The following is a 13,198-nucleotide window of genomic DNA, read 5'->3' as shown; positions in this document are numbered from 1 at the left end:
ATATATATATATACTATATAAACATAGATTATATAGTTTAGTTAGTATAATATACATTTATATATATAAATATAATCTAAATTTATAATAACATAAATAAAATTTAAAAATAGAATGGTAGATAAATATTATTAACAAATAACAATAATATTGTTTGAATTTTATTTTTAAACTTTTTATAAATTTAGTTTTATATAATTTGTAAGAATATACATTTAAAATTATTAACTATTATAAATTTTAATTATAATTAATTTTATCAATCTATAATTAATAATTGATAATATAATAATAATAATATAGATAAAAATAAATAGATTGAAAATATTTAATATATCTCATATAATATTATTAATGTATAAGAAATATTAGGTATCCATCTTATCATTTGTCAGAGACAATCAAACAAATTGTCTCCCACTAATCTTCTTCTCTGTCCATCTCTCTCATTTTTTTTTTATATTTTTCTATCTTGTCTTCTAGTTCTTCACGTTTCCTCTGTCTCTCTCTATTCTCTATCTATCTCTGAACCTTGAGAAAGTTCACGAACCATTCGTGTAACAAGAGAGAGAGTGACCAGTTCTTTGTTTTTCTTCTATTTTTGTTGTTGTTCTTTTTCTATCGCCTGAATAGCAGGAGGCGCACGCCTCCGCCTCCGGCCGATGCACGCCGGAGGCGCGCCTCTGGCCGCCTCCTGCAAATCGCCTCGCCTTTGGGTACAGATGCGATTTTTCTGGCGCAACAGCGCCTCCAGCGCCTAGGCGCGCCCCAGGCGCGCTTTTTTAAACTAAGAAAGCCGGCCCAAGATTTTTGTCGATTTGTAAGATTGGTAATCTTCTTTTCCCATGAAATCTGGGTAGAGTTTTGGTTTCAGGTGGTGAGGCATGGTAACGATTTTCCCAGTCTTCGGGAAATCAACTGCTGTAGCTGCTAGTTCTGCTAGTAGGATACAGTCTTCGTCCAGGGCTCCATATTCACTTCTATCAGCATGGACAACGTGTGCATTACAGATCGTACCCAGATGATCATTCACCATGTTTCTAACAAAAAAATCTATAATATCCTGTAACAAGACGAGAGAAAGCAATTCCTCACTAACCCCAGACGTAATGGCAATATCAAAGGAAAGACATCAAAGCGAATAGTTGAAATAGCCGAAACTGTCAAAAGAATACACAGAAATGATAACAACACCCAAAAAAAGCAAATACAAGATTGTAACACAAATATATTACAACCTTTATTTTTCTTTTCAGAGCCTAGGAAAGCATATACAAGATTTTCTCAGTAAATGGAGTTCCAACACAAGCTTCATAAAACAATATCTTTCTAATACCTCACAGATCATGAATCTTTAAGAAATAAGCTGAACTATCATAACAAGCATCCATACTTGGACTAAATACACGCCACAATGAGGAACACCAGTGAGTTATGATAAAACAAACAATCAATATACCACCAGAAATTCCTAACTATTATCCAGAACTAACATCAAGAAGTCAAAACAAGCATCCACGATGCAATTAATGCAGGGAGAAATATCAGAAAGTTATATCGGAACGAGCAATCCATGATCGAATTTTCCTTAACTGTAACTATATGCAAGCAGATGCACAAAATTCAATGTTTAACTTGAAAAGTATGAAAAGCCAAGCGAAAAGAAAAGTGGGAGATCAGAGATTAACCTGGTGGCTGACAGCGCGTGTCAAAGTCTTCGCTTCTGCTGCATCGTACAGCATTGGGCTCCAGCTTTTTTTGCTAGGAGGGATGAGTTTCAGATCCCACGTCACAAAGTAGAGGTCTCCATCAAGGTCACTTCCGGAAGCCTCGTTTGTGTGTGGCCTGTCACCTTTCTGAGGGAAAACAAGGCAATCATACAAGTGATGCAACTCTGGGACATCAACAGCTTCTAGAATCCTTACATCTCCTGGGTGAAGGCAAGGATTCTTAGCCATGGCTACATACCCTGTGACTATGTGCAGATTTTTTTTTGTCTCACTGAATCGAGACCCATGTTTGGAGAAGCAGTTTTCTATGGATGGTGTTGAAATTTGGATAAAGCATTGGCCTTGTTCAAGTACCCCTGCTTCGTCTAGGCAACCCATTAGCCACCTCCCAGAAGGAACAAAGATCCGAGTTTTTTCCCTAAGACCCCAAAGCTGTGCAGCTCTAACTGAAGATAACATTCCTCGCAAATGGGGCTCTGTTTTTGGTTTGAAAACCGCACTTAGCATGATTGCTGCCGTGTTTCCGTGCCCAGCACATGACGCTGTTAGAACTTCAAATGCCACATCCGTATCTTCAAGCATCTGGTTTAGCTTAGAGATCATGACTTCTTGCATATCCCAGAATATGTTATCAGAAACGCCAAGTGTTGAGAGGAGAATAATTATCTGCCGGTTTAGGAAACCAGGTTGAAACTTAGTCCAAGAACAAATCTCCAAGGTGGTGTGTTTGGAGTGAAATTTGTTCATACTGGGCCGGAGTGACAACCTTATGCCATCACCCTTTGATGGCCAACGGGCAACTACTCCTTTGCAACCTGCATAACGGATCTGAAAAGCACATGGAGGGCAGTTTGCATCCAGTCTCAATTTATCTATTACTTCATCTGCGAGGTCAGGTGTGATCATACCAATCCCATCAGAAAACACAAAACTATTTCTTGTGATGTCTGGAAGCTCGTCATCAACCTCGTGAGGCATAACATCTACGGTAGCATATGTGGAGGAGAAGCACTGCCCCATCCTAGCAGCACATTTTGCGATGTTCTTGTTGGTGAACTTCCCCATCCATTTCTTTATGTCTAGTACACTCGTTTTCCCGTCTTCGGCAAAAAACCATGCAGAACGGTCCCTTAGTTGATTGGACGAGAAGGCCAGGAAACTATACTTCCTGCCACACAGGTAAAACCCCTTAGTTAAGATGGTTTTCACCCTTTTAAAAACACGGGTCTTCTGAGAGACAGAGTATGATATCAGATCCTTCACAATGGGAGCAGCAAAATACAAAAGAAGATGGGAGTTCATGGTCTGCATGCCTTCGTCCATAAATGTGACTCGTAAAAACCGATCACATATAGCTGTGTATTTCCTGAGCACCCTGTTGGAGAGCTCGACTTCAGGGGGTAGACAATAAGCTCTGGTCGGGGTAATCGCTAGCTTTCGGATCTCGACGATGTCATCGGACTTCTTAGAGCGTCGGATTCTTCACAACCCATTCCTGAACACGTTTCAACCTCCTGCAGGCATCAAAAACTGGTCGTTTATAGGTACAAAGATGCTTGAGAGCAGCCACATTGACATCTTTGGCCTGTTGTCTCAGAAGATCAAAGAAATGCTTCGTCAACTGAAATTGGTTAACAGTCCCTCTATGCATCACAGCATTCACCAAAAACATAATGTCGAAGGAGATCCCTTCCTTGTCCTGAATGCAGAAGAAATGCTCAGAAACCATAAAATCTGGTTCTCTGCGAATCCTAGGCTGCAACCTCACACGCTCTTCTTGCACCCTCTGCATCCTTAGAAAATCCAAGGCATTCTTCAATTTCTCTTCATGACAAGGAGAGATGAGTACTCGATATGATAGGCACCGACCAATCGCCCCGTTTGGGGTGAAATCCGTGGTGCGAATCCAAGGGTCGTCATCATCTAAGAGATCAACAGGAACAGTTTCGTAAATGTCATCATCAGCAGTTCTGTACCACACCCGAGGACACGAAGCCAGCTGCAAAAGAACAACATAGCCATCGAAATGTTTGTACTGCCTCACCACGTTTATTTCTCTCACCGAAATCTCCATCTTGAAGTCGCACTTTATCACCGCGTGCATCCCCGTGTCTTTGAACGAGAAGGCGGTGTCTTTGGTGAAACAAAATCTGCACATGTTGTCGAAAGGATCGACCAAGAAGTTGACGCCCGAAGCTTCCCAACCAACAAGAAACTCATCCCGAGTAACCAAGGTCCCGATCTCAACACGGCAACCAGCCAATTTAAACGGCGTGGTGGTCCGTCTTCTCTGGTTAATGCTGTACGGATTTTCAGGCCCCAAGCTGACCTTCAACGGCCGACCATTCAAGATTAGCTTGCATCGCCCGGCAGCATCCATTGCATACGCCGCCGATTCAGGGATTGCGAAATGAACAAATGCGTGAGGCGCCACTGTCTTGTAATCATCGATCTTGGCGATCCGCGAGGTGTCGGCTATATCGAAATTAGGGTAGGATCCAGGGGGAGTCCAAGAGGTCTTCAATCTGCACCGCCAGACAAGGCCGATCTCCTCTTCGAGGAATTCCGTCAGATCCCTCGCGGTGACGGACTCGCCAAACCCACCGACGCTGACTTGCGTCACGATAGTTCCTTCTGAACCCATTTCCCTGGAGAAAGAAAGCAAGCATACTTCACTTCAGAGAGTGGAATAAGGACGAAGACGAAGTATGCCAACAAAAGAGTAAAGACCCTTTTCCGCCATTTTGTAATCGAATGGGGAATTTAATAACCGAAAAGCGAAACCCAATTCATTCAATCATCCGATTCATTTCAAAACCCTAACATTTTGGAAAAAAAAATAAAAAGAACAAAAAATATAATTAACTCTCTCACACGATAACGTGATACTCCTCTCTTTATTTTGAATTCACCTCTCTTGTTTTCATTCTTTGACAACTCTTCATTTCTTTCTTAACTTTCTATTCAACTCTTATCTTTCTCTCAACTCTCTCATTTTCTCTCTTCTCATTTCATTTTTTTACATAGAAAAACAAACGAAAAGTGATTATTTCGTTAAGCATATCTTCACCGACGACCTCATATCTTCTTCTTGAGTCGGTCTAAGACAAAACAAATGACAAGAACTGAAGGTAAGCTCATTAATACAAGAGATTAGTTCGATGCATAAACTTTGTGTTTTGTGTTTGCGTTTTATGATTTTGAGAGTGAATCGTATGTTTTTTATGAAAATGAGATAGATGCATAGAAAATCTGTCGAAGAATATGCAAGAGGCGCATATTTAATGACAAATAAATGTTCGGAACGATAATGGAACAGATTGACAAAGGTACGTTACATTGGTTACACTATCTAAAATTTAATTTTGGTCACACTGGTCACACTAGTCACATTGGTCACACTAGTCACACTGGTCACACCGTTCAAAATTTGTTTTGGTCACACTAGTCACACTGGTCATACTAGTCACACTGGTCACACTAGTCACACTAGTCACACTAGTCCCACTGGTCACACCGTTCAAAATTTAGTTTTGGTCACACTGGTCACACTAGTCCCACTGGTCACACCGTTCAAAATTTAGTTTTGGTCACACTAGTCATATTAGTCATATTGGTCACACTAGTTACACTAGTCACACTGGTCACACCGTTCAAAATTTAGTTTTGGTCACACTGGTCACACCGTTCAAAATTTAGTTTTGGTCACACTAGTCACATTAGTCACACTGGTCACACCGAAAAATTTTAAAATTCACGCGAAAAATTTAATTTTTTGTGGCGGAGGGATTTTTAAAAATTTTAAAATATTTAAATTTTTTTCTAGGGAACCGAAAATTGTTCTCTCTCTTCTGTTTCTGTCATTGGAACTCACGTCAATGGATATTATGGGAATAACATAATTATAAGGGTATGTTTTGAACTAACTTTTTTTTTATTTTTGCAGGGGTATACCTTGAAGTCTTTGTAGCATAGTAGGGGTATTTTTGATAAAAACCCGATTCAAACATCAGTAGTTTGAAATAAGGTGATCCAGTCGTCGTAATTCAAGACACACCTTCACTCACGAAAAAAAAAATATCATGTATACCCTTATAAATATAATAAATTAAAATCAAAATTTTCCTTTATTTTTTCTCTCTCTCCCTGACCTCTCTTTGCTAAATTAGTCATACCGGTCAAATCAAACCCGTCAAATTGGACAAACTCGTCAAACTGATCATTCTCGTCATATTCATCAAAATGGTCACACTTTTCAATCTCGTCACACTCTTCAAACTGATTATAGTACTCACATTTTATATTTATTTTATATAGATATAATGGATACAGATGATGAAACAATGACGATTATTTATTACAAATCTGGTGGCAAAAGGATAGTGAATGCGAGTAGAGAATATGAATGGGAATGAAAATTAAAGATGTCAAAGGAGTGATATTCTTTTTTCCTCTTATTGATTTGACATATAGACATCTTGTTGAAGAGTTATATTCTTAGTTGGACGTAGACAAAGAAAAAACAAATATCAAGCTAAGTTACTTAGCGACTATAAAAGGAAATAGTGAGTCGATTTACATATCGAATGACAAGTAAGTGTTTGTATATCCGATGGGCAAAATAAACGGAAAAACAAGTGTGTTTCACGTGGAGATTGAGAAAATAAATTTGATAAGGGAATGTAGAAAAGAAAGTGATTTGGAATACATTTATGATTCCGTTAGTGATGTTGGTGTTGGACCATACGGGGTTATATTTTATGCAGGTTATAATAACAATCAGTTTTGTCAAATGGCGGCCATGGCCCCGCCATGGCGGAATTGCTTGGCGGATTTCAAGGTAGATGCCATGGTTTGTATATAGCGTGGCATGTATGGCTTTTTCGCCATTATCTATGCCATATCCGTTTTTTCGTTGTGGGTTATGGCGGTTATGGCCCTGCCATGGCGGAATTAACAATTAAAAGAGAAAATAAAGACAAAAAAAAAAGGAAAAAGATATCGAAGCGCTCGATTGAGTAGTTAAAGATTTTGGAAATAGAAAAATTGAAAAAGAAAAGAGAAACAAAGTTTAGATAAGAGAGAGTTTATGAAATAGAAAGAAAGAGAAAGAAATATTTAGAAGAAAGGTTGCTGAAGCCGAATAACACAAAGAGAGGACACGAAGAAGAAGGGTTATAGAGTCACGAGATAATCGATCTTCATCTGTTGGTATCTATGTATTTTTTTATTTTATTTTTTTTGTTGATGATGAGAGAGAAAGAAACTCTCTTCTCTTTCTTCAGAAAGATAATAAAATAAGTCTTCTACCATGTTCTTCTACAATATTCTAATGTGTATTAAATGACAAGTTTCGACCACTCTTTTATTATTTATTTATTATTATTTTTTTATGAACATCTTTCTACCACCTAGCATCTGTTATATGTATATGTATGTAGGTTATAGGATCGTTCATATTTATCTTCTACCGTATTCATCTTCATGTTTTTTTAGACATATATTTATATTCATAATTTGGTATTATACAAATTTCGATTATATAGAATTTTGTATTGCATATATTTACTTTCATAATTTGTTTACTCATATATGTGTTTTCATAATTTCGATATTTTTCAGTGATAATGTTAACCGAATGCCGCAGACAATGACCACAATCTGCATCTACAAATGTTGCTCCTAAAAAAACTAGAAAAGAACCTGGATGGAAATATGCTGGAGCTATAGAAGAAAATGATACAATCTCGTATGCAAGTTTTGTAAAAAAATTATGAAAGGGGGTATTATAAGAGTGAAGAAGCATCTGATGGGAAAGAAAGACAATACTACTATGTGTGAATTATGTTCGAAAGAAGTGCGTGAAGAGATGTGGAAACTTCACAAGAAAAAGAGAGTTACTGATTCTACGGTTTGTTCCAATGAGCCTATGAAGCTTGATCTTGATGATTTGGGTTTTGGATTATCCGATGAAGAAGAAATTCCATAAGTAAAACGAAACAAAAAGATTGATCTGAAAGGTCCTATGGATTTGTTTGTTAGAAGACCCGAAACTACCATTTCAATTAACAAGAAAGAAAATATGAGACAACAAAATAGACGTGTGCAACAAAGAATCTGTTGTTGGAGTTCACCAATATATTGCAAGATGGTGGTATCAAGTTGGGATTCCATTCAATAGCATTAAGATGTAAAGTTTTCAAGATATGTTACATGTTGGACGCTTAGGCCCTAACCTTCCACCTCTATCTTACCGCCAAATAAGAGTGTCATTACTCACCAAGGAGGTTGAATATACTAAATCATTGATGGTAAAACATAAGAATCAATGGGAGAAACATGGTTGTTCTATTATGTCGGATGCATGAAGGATATGAAACAAAGATGTTTGATTAACTTCTTGGTCAATTATATCGTCGACACAATGTTTATGAAATCGATAGATAGATCCAGTTTTGTGAAGATCGGTAAAAAGTTATTTGAGATGTTGGATTCTCTTGTTGAAGAGATTGGAGAAGATAAAGTGGTTCAAATGATAACCGGTAATGGAAACAATTACGTCTTAGCAAGGAAAATAAGATGTTAGAGGAAAAAAGACCACACCTCTTTTGGTCTCCTTGTGATGCTCATTGCGTGGACTTAATCCTTGAAGATATTGGAAAAAGTTCTTCGATCAAGTTCACAATAAAAAAAAAAGCCATATTTGTTGTTTCATTTACAACAACTCCAGTACATTGAATTTACTGAGACAATTCACAAACAACAGAAAATTGGTAAAACATGTTGTCACTCGTTTTGTCACTTCCTATCTTATATTGGAAAGGCTTTTACAGGAGAAAGATCATCTTAGAATAATGTTTGCCTCCAATGAGTGGAGAACAAACAAGTTGGCGAAAGAAGTAAAGGGAAAAGAAGCTGAAAAATTTGTTATTATGCCTTCATTTTCGAGTAATGTGAAATACACTCTCAAGGTAATGACTCATCTTGTTCAAATGCTTCGACTTGTGGATAGTAAAAAAAAAACAACAATGCCATATATTTATGAAGCAATGGACAAGGCAAAAGAAGTTATTGAGAAGTCTTTCAACAATGATGAAAGCAAATACAAAGATGTAATTGCAATCATCGATAAGAGATGAGATTGTCAATTTCACTGTCATTTACATGATGTTGGTCATTATTTGAATCTCGAATACTTTTATAGCAACCCTGGACTTGAGAGAAATATGGAAGTGGTTGATGGATTGTACTAGTGTATTAGAAAATTGGTGTCATCTCAAGATGTGCAAAATAAAATTTTGGGTGAGCCTTCGACTTATAGATCAGCTAATGGTTATTTTGGAATTGACTTTACGATAAGAGAAAGGAAGACCATCTCTCCCAGTAAGAAACATATAAATATTTGCAATCTAATTTTGTTTGATTTTAAAACTAATCCAAGATTCTAATTGAAAAATTCAGTGTCTTTTTTTGGGATTTTTCCTTTTAAAAACTATCTTATTTATCTTTTGTTATGCTAAACATTTAGCTTTTTATACTTATATGGATGGGTACTTTATTATACTAGTCTTAATGTTATGTTATGATGATGCTTTATTATTTTATCCTTATAAATATAATATATTTTTTGAACCGTCATAATATCCGTCATGGCATCCGCCATAAATTCATGGCCTATATTTTGTTTGACGCCATGGACTATCATACGCTATTGATAACACTGATAACAATATGATTCGGAGTCTTGATTTCAAGAGTAAAGCTGCGAGTAATACGATACAACTTATAGATGATTCGGATAATGAAGATACTATTGTTCTAGGAGAAGATACAATTGTTTTAAAAGAGAAACCTGCAATTGATATAACATGTGGAACCAACAAAGTCAACTTAGGTGATTGTGAAGGTGATGGTGATGGCGATAGTGATGGTGATGGAGATGGTGAGATTCGTGGTAGTCATGTTGAATATATGGTAAGCTTCTTGATTGGATGCACGTGTTGAAGGAAAGATATTCTGGAACTATAGCGAGTTTTCAGTTGGAAGATGATAAAAAAAATTTTAAATACCTCTTCATCGCCTTAGGTGCAACTATAAAACGATGGAAGTACATGCGTAAAGTGGTTGTTGTTAATGCAACATTTCTGACGAGCCAATATAAGATAGCATTAGGCGTGGCAACCGTCCAAGATGGTGATAATCACCAATATCCTTTAACTTGGGGTGTGATAGATAGAGAGAAGAATACTTTCTGGTTACGGTCTATGACAAAATTCAGCGAAGTAATATCGGATGATCCTGATGTAATTATGTTCATCAACACTACCTGCTTCTATGCATGTTGAATCATTCCACCGTCTTTCCAAACAGTTATCAAGTACACCTAACAATGAATTTCTTTTTGTCATCTTCAATACGGAGTTGATCAATTCGACCCCATTGGTTGTTAACAAGTTATACCTTTCACTCCTAAATTTACACCTTGCCCATTTCTCAAGTGCAAATTCTTTCTTTAGCATGTACTCGACCACTTTGGGATATTTACACATTATGAGTTATATTCACATTAGTTCATAACTAACACAGTCAAACTGGTCACACCAGTCAATCACACTAGTCACAAGAATCATACATATTATTTAGATCATTGTACATGTCTACAAACTCATTGATTGTGTAGGTTGGTGCATATTTAAAGAACAATTTAATAATGGTCTCACCATTTGAATCCTTTTTTTAGCCTCTGTTAACGTGGACTTTTAATTCTACGATATGTGTCTCGCACAAAAGTTGTGTTAGCTTGTTTGTATACTTCTTTCACAGCTTTGATTATGTTTTTATGTCAGTTAGACAACACATACTATGACTCATTTGACTTGTTTTGTCTCCCTTTAATATTTACCCAAATGCACACATGAAATAAAAAAAAACTCACTTTTTCGGTGACTTCAAATGGAAACCTTACCTGGAGATCTTCGCAAGTATGAGTCGAAAACGATGAAAACGAAGCCACTTCGAAGTGAAGAGAAGAAATCGCACAAGAAATCGCCAAAGAAATCGCCTACAAAATATCCGTTAGAGAGAAGTCGCGAAGAAGAAAGAAAGAAGAAACTGAAAGTTTTTTTTTTTACTTAACAAATTTTGATTTCGCAACTCCTTTCCTTTTTTTTTTGTCATCTTGGTTCAGATTTTAACATGTATTTTTTTAAGGGTAACAATATCTTTTCAATGTTTTTCAGTTTTTTTTTAAAAATCCTAACTTTCCGAAGGTATGTCTTGAAGTGTCATTTACCATTTAAAAGTATTTTTGTAATATCTCTAGTTATAGACCGTCTGATATATATTGTTTTTCTTATAATTTCTTAACTCAATTAACAATATCATCCTCATCCTCCTATTTATTATTTAGTTTAAATTAGATTATAAAATAAAAAATAAATAATTTTTCAAAAATATTTAATAGTTTTTAATAAATGCTAAATAATTGTTGAAATTTCAATTATGTATAAAAAGTGGAAATGAACCTAGCTTTGACAATGTGATGATATTATAGGTTCTATGCGCTGATCTAGTAATTGAATAATAGAGAACACCTAGAATCGCTAGAAGAGTGAGAACTCAAAGATATCACGATAGAAAGAGGGACACTAAAACAATCAATTTATAATCATCATCGAAAGTAAATTGGAAACGAAAGTTGTGGAAGGAAGAAAATCCAAGGATTTGAATCGGAATTAAGAAGAAAAACCGATTTTCAAACTTGAAAAATTTGTAATAATTACAAGCGTAGACCAAAGATGAACCATAAGTATTGCGGTTAAGCGATAAACCAACTCACTGGTTTTAAGTTCACAGTGTCAAAGCGGGGGAGATAGTCTCTGAATTTCCACCATAAATAGCATTCAACTTATCGGAGTTAATTCCACACGTGTAACAATCATACTCATGTAATCGAGACAACCACTGTCGAGGCTTCTAATTGACAATCCAATAGGAGCGCAAAGAGATATTCAAATCCAAAACTGAAATCTCTATCTCTATCGAAAAGTTGATTGCATTCAGAGGAGTTCCCACCGATTCTCGAGAGCACCCTCAGAAACTAATGTTCAAAAAATCTTATATTCGAAACTAATATTCAAATAATGTAAACCCGGAATGATCTAACAAGCCAAGACAATAACACCTATAGGACTGACGTTTTTACCCGGAACTCACATATATCTGATTCACGAATATCCAAAATCTGATTATAAACGAAGACGAGTACGAGATAAATGATACAAGAAATCCGATCTACAGATTCGAGTTCGGGTTTCAAAATTAGAGAGATGGAGATATCCGGGTACAATGAAAATGACAAAAATAACGCTATAGTTATAAATATTTATAAAATATCTCACTAGTTTTATTATATATTTTGTACAATTTTGTATGCATTTTTATTGTTTTATTGAATTTCTATTTTTATTCTATAATAATCTGAACAACTTTATATGTATTTTAATGTCTGGATTTTGTTATTTTGTGGAAAATTTTATGTATTCAAAATTAATATTTATATTTAAATAATAAAAATTCACGGTTCCGAGATATCCGAGTTCAAACACGGATATCTGGATCGCTGAATATCCGGTTTTCGCGAGATCGAGATCGAGATCGAGATAATCTTTCCAAAGAATTTATGGATCCAAAGCCGAAACCAGATACCCGCTGTTAAAATCCAGCGAACTTCACAATACCCAGATCACCAAAAACAAAAAATGATAGGAAAAAGCGAAAAATCCGGCCACTGATCAAGTTAAAACAGCCAAACCCCGACATCAATCCCCTTAAAGGATCAACAACAACACTTCAGACAGAGAACTACGGATAAAGCAAACCAATAAGATCTATATAAAAAAAAAAGCATACGAAGCATGGCTAAAACGGTCGGAATCGATCTGAATCTTGCATCAAGAAGGGAAATTTATTTGAATAAACACTTACCCGATTGGCATCGATGCCGACAAAGCGTTCGATAGAGTGACTGAGAGAGAGAGAATTGCAACTCCGGCAATTGAGCACACAGTTTATATATATATGAACCGTTTGATCACACACCTTGGTGAACAAGTGTTTGGAGGACAAAGCTTCTTTGTCACACGCCTTAGTGAACAAGTATTTGGAGTACTGTAGGGTCGTCCGCCATGAGAAACCTTCTTGACCCTTTTTCCCATTTTCTTTGTCCCCACGTTGTTCCTTGGAATCTCTTTCCTTCGAGTTTTAGCTCCTTTCATTTAGTAGGAAATCAATCAATTAGGAATTTGAATTTGGATATAATTTGATTTGTTTGCTTTTAAGTTCGAATTTTTCCGTTATATAAAATTTATATTTATTTAAATTTTATTCAGTTTTCGCTTCTATTCTTTAGTACAATTATCAATTATGTCTTTATTAAGAGTTAAAAAAAAAAAAGACCTAGACCTTAC

The 13,198-nt window shown here is 36.0% G+C and overlaps 1 pseudogene; it reads right to left on the bottom strand.

Moving 5' to 3' along the window:
• Positions 1–518: 518 nt before the first annotated feature.
• Positions 519–12,967, bottom strand: LOC104815115 (annotated as a pseudogene).
• Between the last annotated feature and the right edge of the window lie 231 nt (positions 12,968–13,198).

Source organism: Tarenaya hassleriana, unplaced genomic scaffold (assembly GCF_000463585.1).
Source record: "Tarenaya hassleriana unplaced genomic scaffold, ASM46358v1 Cleome22, whole genome shotgun sequence".
Taxonomy (NCBI): Eukaryota; Viridiplantae; Streptophyta; class Magnoliopsida; order Brassicales; family Cleomaceae; genus Tarenaya; species Tarenaya hassleriana.
Note: the sequence above shows the minus strand (reverse complement) of the source record. Positions and strands in the feature narration are given on the sequence as shown.